We start from the raw sequence: 10,272 nt of genomic DNA, 5'->3' as shown, positions 1-10,272 counted from the left end.
CAATGTATAGTGTTCCTATCTCACCACATCCTCTCCAACATTTATTACTTGCTGCCAAGTTAAACTTTGCCATAGCTACTGAACGAGATGGCACCTCATTGTGGTTTTGATTTGCATCTCTTATTGCTAGTGATTTGCAACATTTCTTCATGTGTCTGCAGGCCATTCAAATATTTTCCTCTGAAAATTTTTTCCACATCTTTTGCCCATTTTATAATTGGGTTATCAGTTTTTTTTTTCTTGTAGAGGCCCAGAAGTATTCTGTAAACTTTCATTATGAGACTCCTGTCTGAGATGGTGTTAACAAATTTTGGTTCCCAGTTGGTAGGCTTTCTTTTCACCCTGTTGGAAAAAGTTTTTGATTCACACAGAGATTTAATCTTTAGAAGGTCCCATGCATCAATTTTACCTCTTTAGATTGGGCATTTCTCACTGTATTTGTCAGTCTCTTTATACCAGAGACTAGGGCTTCTAAGCTTGATTCCAGTGTGTCTGTTATGAACTTTATGGTTTGGGGCTTTACTCTCAGGTCTCTGATCCACCTTGAGTTGACTTTTGTGTATGGTGTGAGATGCGGATCCTGTTTCAGCTTTCCTCAAGTAGAAGTCCAGTTTTATCAGCACCATTTGTTGAAGAGGTTGTAATTTCCCTATTTGATAGCTTTGGTTTCCTTGTCTAATATTAGTTGACCTTAGAATATAGCTGGGTCTATTTCTGAGTTCTCCTTTCTGTCATTGATATATGTGCCTGCCAATTTACTAGTATTACGCTGTTTGGGGCACTATTCCTGTGTAGTAGGTTTTGAGGTCAGGGAGTGCTATAACTCCCACCTTATTTTTGTTTCTCAGGAGTGTTTTGCTTATTGGGGTCTTTTCCCTCTCCGAATAAATTTGACTTCCCTTACAATCTCTTTGAAAAATGAAGTTGATATTTAGATTGTGATTGCATTGAACATGTAGATTGTTTTGGGTAGGATTGTCATTTTTAATATATTGAATCTTTCTATCCATGAGCAAATGGAGCTTCAAAATCCTATCGTCCAAGAAGAGATGTGGTTTCACCCTCTCTAAGACAGACCGATTTGTTTTCTTGGCAGTCCATGGTATGTTCAAGACTCTTCTCCAGCATCACAACTTGAAGGCATCTATTCTTCTTCTGTCATCCTTAGTTATTGTCCAGCTCTCTGAAGCGTAACAAGTAATTGAGAAGACTGTGGCCTGGATTAGGCACACTTTTGTCTCTAGATTGACACTGTTGCTTTTCAACACTCTGGAGAGGTCCCTAACAGCAGATTTTCCAATGAAATTCGTCTTTTAATTTCCTGACTGCTGGTGTTAACAGTGTTGATTGTGGAGCTGAACAGGCTATAATTGCTAACAACTTCAATTTCTTCTGCCACCACTGCAAAATTAAAAGGAATTATTTGGAATTTTGCTGCCAATCTAAAAGCTAGCAGTTTGATACAGCAGGTGCTGAGAAAAGATGAGCAGTCTCCTCTCTCCCCATTTACTGCCTTTGAAAACCCACTGGAAGGTCAGCTATGACATGATGGTACATAAAAACAACAACCACATTAACAAATGAGCAAGTACATTTTGCTAATTGGGGGGGGGAACACTGTTTCAAAAAGTTATATCCTCTGAGATAACTCTGAGTTATATCTTCTATCATAATAGTTAGTTACTCATGGTGGACAGCGTTTGGTGAAACTCCCAGTTTAAGACAGGTTTGGAAGCAGGAGTGGCATCCACTTCCTAAAAAACCATACCTCTGCAAAGTCTATGAACTTGGATAAATGATGATAGTTATAGAGAGGATGCAGACCTTTTGTTCATAGGGTTGGTATGAGTTGTGCTCGACTCAACAACAATCAACAACAACATCCATGAACAGGGCACATTTTTCCATTTCTTGTGTCTTGCAGAAATGTTCTGTAGTTTTCTTTGTATAGGTCATTTGTATCTTTAGTTAGCTTCAATCTCTAGCAAAAGAATATGGCAGTAATACACAGAAACACTGTACCAGAAACAACTAACTGACACTGAAAAATTCCAGGAAGTAGCTAGTCTTATTGGAAGTAAATTGAATAACTCTTTTCCTTTATACCTCATCAAGATACACAGGAAAGAGATTTGTTTCTTTAAAAAAAAGCAAACAAAAATTTTATATCATTAAATAGTATTCTGTCCTTTTTTGTAAAATTTGAGCATCTTTTTTTAGAAACATAGCTAAAAAGATTTGTTTCTAAATTTCGACAGACCACCAAATAACAAGAACTGTAACTGACCTGTTTCTGAGTATTGCTATATAGTATAAGAACAAGGTCTCCTAAAATAATCTACTTGGCAAAATGTTCTAATAATTAACCTTGCAAATTCTCCTTTAGAACAAAACACTTTAAAAAAAAGACAATTCACCCTGCCCTGTTGAACATTGCCCCAACTTGACCTCTGATTGGCCCAATTCTCTTATTCCCTTTGCTTTATGTTCACACAACAAGGCAATGTTCTATAAAGCAATAGCTATTGATCTCTTATTCTTTCCTGCCTGAAATCATGAAAAAGTGGGAGAAAGGGGGACAATTTTAGAAAGGAAATGGAGAGAAAAGTGCATCTGACCCAGAAATGGACGTTTTATAATGGCTGGTTTCATTTCATCATTTTGTCATCTAATTTCTTGTCCTCGATGCCAGGTTTTACGCACTCGTAGTTTTACAAGGCATGCACGGCTACCTTCACTTCCCGAAAGAAAATTTGTTACCTATATGGGTGGCCAAGGTGTCTCCAAAGACCTGCATCAGTATGTTTGTATTTATTCTTTCAGCAGTAAAAGAGATAATGTAGAAGGCAATGGCCCATTTATTTCCTAACATTCTCTTCTTTTTTTCTTACTTTTTTGTGCCTGAGATGCTCTCTTCTACCACTGTCTGACTGTAAAGTTTAAGTACATTTCATGTATAATAGCTTGTGTAAGATGTGGTAATGCCAGAGGAAGAATTAAATCACATAAGCCCTGACATCTATTAAGAGCTGAATAATTATCAATAAACATGACAAAAGATGTAATGTTGACTTGGAAAAATTTATTTTCTAAATAGTTGTTTAAAGTCAACTAGTCCTGGCCTAAGTGCTTCTCTGGTTTGGTTGTGGGTTTCTTTCCTTTCTAAGTGTCTACATAGCTTGACCTGCTTTGACATAGAACAGAACTGTCATTAGTTGTCATCAAGCCAGCTGGACTGATGGAAAATTCATGTGCTACCGATCAAAATAAAGTACCTCCCTGCCCTGCACCATGAGCTCGACCAGTTGAAGATTCACACGCAGTGTTCCACAGGGTTTTCACTGATCCTTTCTCAGATGTACACTGTCAGGCATTTCTTCCCTCCACTGAAGCCTGTTCAGCTTTATTGCAACACACAGTCCCCACTGGTATATGGGTGTTGGCGACAGAAATCAAACCTGGGTCTCAGGAACGAAAGGCGAAAAGTTCTGCCACTAAATAACCAGTACCTTGTAGATTAAAATTGTGTTCTACTAATTAATTAATGTGTAAAGATGGATAGACAGATAGATATGAGTCAAACTAATTCTAACCATTTGACATATCCTATTACTTTCTGTCCATTTACATGTCTCTTGAACTTTTGCCCTCTATCCAGGAAACCTGGGTTTTGAACTTCTAAATATAGGCTAGGAAGTCCCAACTATGTGTTTTCCTATATAACAGTGGGCTCACGTATATCAAAGACAGTGAGGATGGCCCAGAAGGGGGCATGATTCAGATAGTAGGGTCACTATCATTCAATGACACATAACAACGACAAATATCAACCAAAGAAAATCACATCCCTCACCACGATCGGATTTACAACTAAGCTTGGGAGTGGCACAGAACTGGGTAATTCAAGTACTTAGCAATAAATTCAATGTATTTCTTGTTGCTAAGCGCCATCTGAGTCAGCTGAGAGTCATATAATGACCCTGGAAACAGGACTAAACTCTGTGAGATCCTGAACCATCCTCACAGTCTTTGCTCTCCTTAAATCCATGTTTGCAGTCACTGAGGAATCTCCTTGAAAGTCACTCTGTCTCAGTTGTTATTCCAACTTACCACTGAGCCAGTTCCAACTTATATAACGACTCTGTGTAAAATAAAACTGAAACCCTACCCAATACATCTTCAGCATCAGTCTCCACTGCACTTTTAGGCTTGGTGGGGTGTTGTGGGGTTTTTCGTTTTGTTGTTTTTTGTTTTGTTTTGTTTTTTTCAGTCACTTTGTCAATCCATCATATTGGGAGTCATCTTCTCACCTCATCTGCTAGGATCTGGCAATATTAAACACTGTGGAAAACCTAACTTCTTAACTAAAATGTTCCCTATTTAAAACATTTTAAACATCATTTTAAAAAACGAAAAATCATTCCTTTCCTCCAAACAAGCAATGGATGTCAATCATCACAGTGAAGCAGTCACTGGCAGTTCATTTGCTTCTTGGAAGGTATTCCTAGTGACAGAATCATGCAGTTGCTTTTTTTTGGACTGAGACCCTAGTTAGACTCTAAACACAGGCTTCTAATAAGTTGTTATCAATCAGCCTCCTGTCCTCTCACCACAGCTCTCCAGGTGCTTCCTGGACCTGAGGTCTGGCCTGTGAGTTGCTGACCTCAGCACACACAGTAGGAACTCTCTGGGCGTCATCAGAGCATCAGCATCTTTCAGACATCTGGAGACTTTCAGATGGCTGGTCTCTGGCTCTCGTCAGGGTTTCTTCTCTCTCAGTGTATTTCAATTACTCAGTTCAACTTCCTGAGTCATTTTACTTTTTTGAAAAGAAAAGAATGCAGGCAGCTTGTATGGAGTGTAATCTTTCCATTTTAAAAGGAAGCATTCTTCTTAATGTCTTCAGTGTTTGGAACTCCAAACACACAAATGCCCCAAACCAAATATATTTCAGTTGTGTCAGTTCTGACCCATGACAACCCAGGTGTTACTATTGTGAGTAGAACTTCACCACAGGATTTTCTGAATTGTAATCTTAGTGGGAGTAGACTTCCAGGCTTATCTTCTGTGAGGCAGGCAGTTGTGTTAGAACTGCCAGCCACGAGGTTAACAAGAGACCAGAAACAGCTTGCACCACCCAGAGACCTCTCAAGTACCCGGGTGATGACAGTGCAAAAATTCAAAGAAAACTAGTTATGTTTGAGAGTGTCGTTTCCTTGTATTAGTGCAGTTTTAATAATACCGACAATCTGCACTCCTCAGCACTTAATGCATTGCTAATGAATTTTTTTAACATGTAACACCCAAATAAAAAATAAAACTTACTGGAATGGAAAGATGTAATTTTTATTTCATAGATAAAGCTTTGCTGCTTTTCTTTTTTTTTTTTTTTAAGGTATGCCAATTTATTCAGTTGGTCTCAAGTGGGTAATAGAGGTAAAAGCCCTGGCTGCCTCCACATCTCAGCCACCCTAGGGAGATCAAAAGCTTTCATATTTCTAGAATAGGGCAAAGGGGACAGGACAGGATCCCATATAAGTAGAGCCTCCAATAGCTGACTTTTGAAAACAAAAAACAAAATTAAAATAACAAATATTAAGATGGAAGATTTAAATTTGTTTGTTGTTGTTGTTACATATAAATTCCACAAATGCAATGCTCCCTACCACTCCCTGTCTGTGTGTGGATCCTGGGTGAGGGATTGAGGACTTCTGCCTAGGGGAAAGGGAGAGGCTTTTGGAAAGGCAGGAGCTTCCTGCCACATTGCCTTGTAATGATCCTTAGGAATGACTGTTTAAAAAGAGCAAGAACAATGTACAATCAAGTCCTGGGCCACATTGGAGAATTGGAGGTTGGGTGGTGGGAATTTTTGCTCCACATCAAGTACTGTCACTCTCCTTGTTCCAGTTTTTAAATCCTGACTCAAGAGGAGAAAAAAAAATTAAAAAAAGAAATAAACAAACAAACAAAAAAAGTGAAACATAAAGCCATGCCAATTATTTCCTTTATTTTTGTCTATTGTGTTTTTTCTGTGCAAGTTAGTGTTTTGTTTTGTTGGGTGGTTTTTTGGGGGGATTTGTTTGTTTGTTTTTTGTATCAAGAAAGGGTGTAGCACAACTAAACTGTCTAGAAACATTTGCTTCGGATGATAGAGGGGTCAGATTTGTTGTACTCTTGCTTGCTGATCCACATGTATTGGAAGGTGTACAAAGGGGGCCGAGATGGAGCCGCAGATCCACACGGAATATTGCTCAGGGGGAGCAATGATCTTGATCTTCATTGTGCTGGGGACCAGTGCTGTGATCTCCTGCATCCTCTCACGGGTGCCTGAGTACATGCCGGTGGTCCCGCTGGACAGCACTGTTTTAGCTTAGCGGTCTTTGCAGATGTCAATGGAGTTGAAGGTAGTTTCGTGGATACTATAGGATTCTATGCCCAGGAAGGAGTGCTGGAAGAATGCCTATGGCAACAGAAATATTCATTGGCATTGGTGATGACCTGTCCATCAGCCAGCTCGTAGTTCTTTTCCAAGGAGGATGAGGAGGCCACTGTGGCTATCTCCTGCTTGAAGTTCTGGGCAAAGTAACATTCTCCTTAATGTCACACACAATTTTCCCCTCAGCCATGGTGGTGAAGCTGTAGGCTTCCTCGGTGAGGATCTTCATGAGATTGTCCATCAGGTCCTAGACAGCCAGGTCTAGATGCAGGATGGAGAGGGAGGGAGAGAGTGTACCTCTCATGGGTGTGTGGTTACCCATCGCAGGAATCCATCACAATGCCAGTGGTATGACCAGCGTCGTACAGCATAGTACTGTGGAGGGCCACGTACATGGCAGGGTGTTGAAGGTCTCAGACATGATCTGGATCATCTTCTCCCACTTAGCCTTGGGATTCAGGGAGACCTCCATCAGCAGCACAGGGAGCTCTTCAGGGTCCACATGCAGCTTGTTGTAGAAGGTGTGGTGACAGATCTTCTCCATGTCGTCCCAGTTGGTTACAATGCTGTGCTTACTGAGGTGCTTGAGGGTCAAAATGCCTCTCTTGCCCTGGGATTCATCTCCCAAGTAGAAGTCCTTCTGGCCCATGCCCATCATCATGCCCTGGCTCCGAGGGCACATCATGATAGATGGAAAGACATCCCAGGAGAGTCGCCGCCTGGGAAACCAGCCTTGCACATGCCTGGAGGCTTTGCGGGTCACAAGCACAGAGATGTCATCATCCATGGTGAGTTGGGGGCGGTGATCCTAGGCTGGATGAAGTCTCAGTTGCAGCTTTTTAAAATTATTTTGCTTCTATTACAAAACAACTGAACATCATAGCATGTTTTCCTTTTCCATTGGCTGCTAGAAAGTCTAGAAAAGCTTCAGCTTATCCCAACTGAATAGTCTTTCTTACTATACAGTTTAAGTAATAATATTTTTTTCTCTTGTTTTACCTTATTTCCCTATTTACCCTTCATTCTAATTTCATTTTTATTTACTCTTTACCTTATATGGTGGTGCTGGAGAAGAGTTTTGAACATACTATAACTGCCAAGAAAACAAATAGATTTCGCTTGGAAAGGGTGAAACCAAGTTTCTCCTTGGAAGCTAGAATTTTGAAGCTCCGTCTCACAGACTTTGGACATGTGCCCAGGAGAGACGAATCCTTGGAGAAGGACATCATGCTCAGAAAGGTGGAGGACAGCACAGGAGAGAAAAATCCCAGATGAAATGGATTGATACAGTAACTGGAGCAATGGAGGTTGGTCTGTTGGAATTAGTGAGACTGACTCAGGACAGGACAGGGCTCAGAGCTGCTGTACATAGGGTCACTATGTGTCGCAGTGACTCAATGGCACTTAACAACAACAACTTAGGGTTATATATGGTCATACATTTTAACTTTTTTTTAATATAGTAGGGCTTTTTTTATTTGGGATAAGTTACACAGAGGATGATAAATGTGTGTGCTTGCATAATACATATAATGGGACCAGTTGCTCTGAGCATAATAAAGCTCTTCTTTTAATTTCTTTTTATGACACAGTGACATTGAAGTACAGACAACCTCTCAAGTCACACAATATCATTTGGCCTACTAGCGGTGTTATTATTGTTGCCTACCAGCAGTGTTATTATGATTGTACAGAACACTGGGAGATATTAAAAAGAAAAAAAATCCTACGTGACTCTGTATCTGACCTGCAAGGACATAAATCACTGTCTACTTTTGGGTTGTCTCTGCTCATTAGGTCACTGAATTCCTAAATGATGTTAGTTTGACTCCAAGCAATCAATACTCATAACAAAAAGGATTGGAGAGGAAATAGGGAAAGAGTATTGAGACCCATAAACACAAACACCAATTGTCTGCATATTGATTTCCTAACAAGGAGCTCTTCTGGTGTGGTAGGTCAAGTGCTGACATGCTAACTAAAAGGAACAGTTTGAACCCACCAGTCCTTCCTCAGGAGAAAGAGAAAGCAATCTGTTCTTTTGAGATTTACTGCCTCAAAACTCAAAGAAGGTCTACATAAATCAGAATCAATGGCATAGGGCTTGGATGTTTGTTTGTTTGTTTGTTTGTTTGCTTGTTTGTTTGTTTGTTTTTCTAAAAATCCTTGGTAGTACAGTGCTTAAGGGCTCAGTTGCTAACCAAAAACTCAGCAGATCAAACCCAACAACCACTCCAAGGGAGAACGTAGCAATCTGTTTCATAAAGACTGTAGCAGTTGCAATCCAGATCGGAAAGTTCTACTCTGTGCTGCAGGGTCGCAGTGAGTGGGAATTGACTGGTGGGCTTTAGGTAATGACAAACATCATCATGAGTGACTCGTTATCATCTCTGATGGTTCTGCATGAAGATTTCCCAAGATGTACATTTCCTATTCCTTATTTATAAAAGCGAGCTAAAGGGGGGGAGGGGGGAGAGCTAAAAGATTATTTGTTTCTCTGCTTTCAGCTTTTTTTTTTTGGTCCCTGCTGATATAATATGATGATGTTTTTGAATATTCTTTCTTTTCTCCCTCGAGTGACAGTGACTAATTCATCTAGCCCTTAAACCATTATTAAAACAAATCACCCAGTGTCACCCGTTTGGGAAGCATATTCCAGCCAGCTTCCTAGGGGGTTAATACAGCTGGAAAGGGGTCCACTAAATTGAGGTGGCTGTCCTCCAAACTCGCTGAAGGACTGAACAGAGTCACTGCCATTAGTATCACTTCTCTGACAGCACTGGTTTTTACTTTGATTCTGCATGTCAGCTAGTGTGCCCAGTAACCGCATGACAATGAAATAATGAGATGGCAACTGGTCCTCTGCCCAACCCATGGCCCAAGCCCTGTATCTGGGAATCCTGCCAGCTACCTTTCCTTGGCAGCCGCCTTCTTCATGCCAAAGAGGGGAGAGGAGTATTTGTCTTTTCAGTACAAGATGCATTGCTTTGTCTTTGAAGCACAGGTTGGAGAAAGCTTTGCTCAGGATGCTATAATACCACACAGAGTTTACTCTCTGGCTTGAGGGAAACTTTTGATTGGGTAGACTTCACCACACACATTCTTTATAACAAGAGAATAAGTTTCAAGAGTTTAAACTATAGCTTATGTAGTAGAGGGGCTTGTCAGAAAAAGATTGAAAGTTTTGTGTTTCTCTATGAACAGAAGTCTATAGCAATTGATTTTTTTTCTGCTTGGATTTTAGGAATTTTATTTTCCTTTATGGCCGATAATATAAATCAGTTTATTATCCCAAATATTAACTGATTCCAAAATTTTGACACTAAAAGTTGTCCAAACACTGAAAATAGTATTTAAAGTTGTCTTTATTTAAAATTATGCCTACATGTCATAATCTTATTGTAAAGACTCACACTACAATCTTACAAAAAAGCAAGCCATCAGAAAGAGAGCCATTCTTGTAGGAAGGAATAGAAGAAGAATGAAACAAAGCTCACTAATCCAAAAAGTCAAACAAGGATTGGTGGTCAGAGAAAAGTCAGAACTGACCCTGGAATAAATAAAAGAACATCAACTCCTGACATTACATGGAAAGTAATATTTCCTTTTTGCAGAGTAAAGAGCTGGAGTCAGAAAATCAAAGGGGCAGAACTCTCTCAGCATTTCTTAAGTTGAAGAAACTGAAGAACAAATTCAAGCCTCTAGTTGTAATACTTAAGGATGCTTTAGGCAGAATATTATACTATCCAGGAAGCATTTAAAGAAGATGGTAAGAGAAGAAAGAGTCATTGTACCAAAAGGAATTGATAGGCACAGAAGAATTTCATGAAACAACG

At 39.8% G+C, this 10,272-nt stretch overlaps 1 pseudogene; it reads right to left on the bottom strand.

Moving 5' to 3' along the window:
* Window positions 1-6,126: 6,126 nt before the first annotated feature.
* LOC102851302 lies at window positions 6,127-7,223 on the bottom strand (annotated as a pseudogene).
* Window positions 7,224-10,272: the final 3,049 nt, after the last annotated feature.

Source organism: Elephantulus edwardii, unplaced genomic scaffold (assembly GCF_000299155.1).
Source record: "Elephantulus edwardii isolate Elephantulus edwardi_28Jun2011 unplaced genomic scaffold, EleEdw1.0 scaffold00107, whole genome shotgun sequence".
NCBI lineage: Eukaryota > Metazoa > Chordata > Mammalia > Macroscelidea > Macroscelididae > Elephantulus > Elephantulus edwardii.
Note: the sequence above shows the minus strand (reverse complement) of the source record. Positions and strands in the feature narration are given on the sequence as shown.